At 45.0% G+C, this 2,915-nt stretch overlaps 1 protein-coding gene across 4 annotated transcripts in view; it reads left to right on the top strand.

Moving 5' to 3' along the window:
* The window catches only part of EFTUD2 (elongation factor Tu GTP binding domain containing 2), a 49,590-nt gene that overhangs the window by 23,298 nt on the left and 23,377 nt on the right, over positions 1–2,915 (top strand). The gene's annotated exons all lie outside the window — the stretch shown is intronic.

Raw genomic sequence — 2,915 nt, 5'->3', positions numbered from 1 at the left:
AGAAGAGAGTGCGGGGGCCCGGCCCCTTCGGGGGGGGGGGGGGGTTGATTCTTTGCTTTCTGTCTCTCTGTCTCTCTCTCTGATGAGCGTAGACACCCTATAGCAAAAAAAGGTTATTCTCAGCATGGGTCCCTTTGCTCTCTGCTCAGTGAAGCTCAGAATGATAGGAACCGTTGTTAATTCAAGAAACACAAAGATCACAAAGATAACAGACAAAAGGGAGGGTAGAGAGAATATGTAAATGGTGGTTTTTTTTTTTTTTTAAGAATTATTTTATTTAGCTTTATTAATTTATTTTCATTTGACCAGAGTGGGACAGAGAGAACAAGAGTGAGAACGTGAGAAAGCAAGCCACCAGATCTGGGATTCAAACCGCAGTGCCTTGTGGGAATCTAGGGGCTTTAACCACCACGCCACGTGGCTGGCCTTGTAAATGGGTTTTAAATGTTAATTAGTTTTGGGGCCAACAGGTGCTGTGGTGGTTGGGGCGCTGGACTCCCACATGGTTGACTGTGGTTCAAGTCCCAGGTCAGGCAGCTTACTTTCTGACTTTCCCTCTTTTTCTGTCTCTAGTGAGCACATAGGCCCTACAGCAAATCAAAAAAATAATGATAGGGGGACTAGCAGTTAGCATAATGGCTATGTCGCTAGACTTCCATGTAGTCGACCGCGGTTCGCATCCCGGACCTGGTGGCTTAAAACTCACGCTGGGCGTGTGTGTGTGCGTGCCCAAGATCCCGAGAGGAGAGTGGAGGAGAAGGGATTGCGGTGTGGCCATCCCCCTGGAGGGTGATTTCTCGCTTTCTGTCTCTCTGTCTCCTTCTGTCTTTCTGGTGAGCGCACGCACCCTATAGCAAAAACCTCTTAAAAAAAATAATAATAGGGACCAGCAGATGGCAGCATAGTTCTGTTGCTGCACCCTCACATGGCCAACCACAGTTTAAGTTCCAGACCAAGTGGCTTTAAAGTCACACTGGGCACATGTGTCTACGTGCCCAAGATCTCAGGAGGAAAATGGAGAAGGGACTGAGGTGTAACCCAACCCCCCAGGGGGGTGATTTCTCTCGTTCCCTCTCACTGTCCCTGTCTCTCTCCAGCGAGTCCTTATGCCTTATGGTAGAAACCTCTAAAACAATAATGATAAAAATGTTAAAATAATTATTTTTTTAAAAGTTCATGAGTTTTTTCTAAGGGGTTAGAGTTTAAAGGCTAGAGCGTCATATATTTCTTTTTTATTTGCTCTGCTTTTTTTTTCTTTTATATTTCTAAATTGAAGAAATGGGTATCTTGGCTTAACCTCATTTGTATCGTCATTGGTAAGATAGCCAGCAGAGGGAGCCAGATTTTCTTTTTGTGAGTTGATGTTTCATTTTGGAATAATTTTAGTTGCAAGGATAATACGAAGAACTCCCTCTTTGTTGCTTTGTGATTCTGTACGTGTGTATATACACAAAGGCATACATACACACACCCTCTTGTGTGTGTCTTTTTTTGTTTTGTTTTGTTTTTGAGAGGTTTTTGCTATAGGGTGTGTGTGGTCACCAGAAAGACAGAGAGAGAGAGACAGAAAGTGAGAAATCACCCCCCAGGGGGGATGGTCATGCCGCAGTCCCTTCTCCTCCATTCTCCTCTCGGGATCTTGGGCACGCACGCACACACGCCTGGCGTGAGTTTTAAGCTACCGGGTCCGGGACGCGAACCGTGGTCGACTACGTGGAAATCCAGCGACATACCCATTATGCTAACTGCTGGTTCCCTTGTGTGTGTCTTTTACCCTTGAATTCTTTGAAACTAACATATTTCAGAGCAGGTTGAGAGAGCCAGATCCCTTAGGACCAGCAGATGGCATAATGGTTATGTTGCTGGACTCCCATGTAGTTAACTACAGTTCAAGTCCTGGACCTAACAGCTTAAATTCACACTGGAGTGCGTGTGTGTGTGTGTTTGTGTGTGTCTGTGTATGCCCAAAATCCTGAGAGGAAAAGAATGGAGGGGAAGGTATTGTTGTGTGGCCATCCCCCATGAAGGATGATTTCTCTCTGTCTCTCCAGTGAGCGCATGCACCCTATAGCAAAAATCTCTCTTTAAAAGAGCACCAGCACCCTCACGGCCAATTATGTGATTTGAATCCCAGCCCTAGTGACTTGAGAAACATCCAGATGTGTGTGCATGCCCCAAATCCTGACAGAATGCAGAAATGGACAAGAAGAGATTGTAGTGTGACCATGTCCTATTATAGGGATTTCTTTCCGTCTGTCTCTTTTTTTCCAGGGAAGTGTATTCACCTACCTGGCAAATTAAAAATAATTTTTGGGGGGGCCAGCAGGTGGCAAGGTAGTTAAGGTGCTAGATTCTCACATGGTTGACTGTGGTTTGAGTCCTGGACTCAGGGACTTGAAAATCACACTGGGTGCATGTGTGTATGCCCCAAATCTCAAGAGTAAAATAGGGGAGAAGGGATTGTGGCATGACCATTCCCCCCGGAGGGTGTGGCTCCTCGCTTTCCCTCTGTCTGTCTCTGTCTCTCTCCAATGAGTGCATGTACCCTATGGCAAAAAAGTAAAAATAAAATTTTGTTTTTAGAATGTATTTATTTTTGTTTGTTCTTTTAGGGAGATTTTTGCTATAGGACATGTGCACTTGCTAGAGAGACAGAGGGACAGAATGCAAGAAATCAACCTCTGGGGGGATGGCCATGCTACAATCCCTTCTCCCCATTCTCCTCTGGGACTTTGGGCACATTTGTACACGCGCTTGGCGTATCAAGCCACTGGGTCTGGGACTTTAACCGTGTTTGGCAGTGTGTGAGTCCAGCGTTATAACCACTACGCTATCTGCTGATCCCTAGAATATATTTTCTTTTTTTTTTTTTTTTTTTTTTTTCGAGAGGTTTTTGTTCTACTTCACCTTTGCTT

The sequence above is a fragment of the Tupaia chinensis genome, unplaced genomic scaffold (genome assembly GCF_000334495.1).
Source record: "Tupaia chinensis unplaced genomic scaffold, TupChi_1.0 Scaffold148004_1, whole genome shotgun sequence".
Lineage (NCBI taxonomy): Eukaryota > Metazoa > Chordata > Mammalia > Scandentia > Tupaiidae > Tupaia > Tupaia belangeri.
Note: the sequence above shows the minus strand (reverse complement) of the source record. Positions and strands in the feature narration are given on the sequence as shown.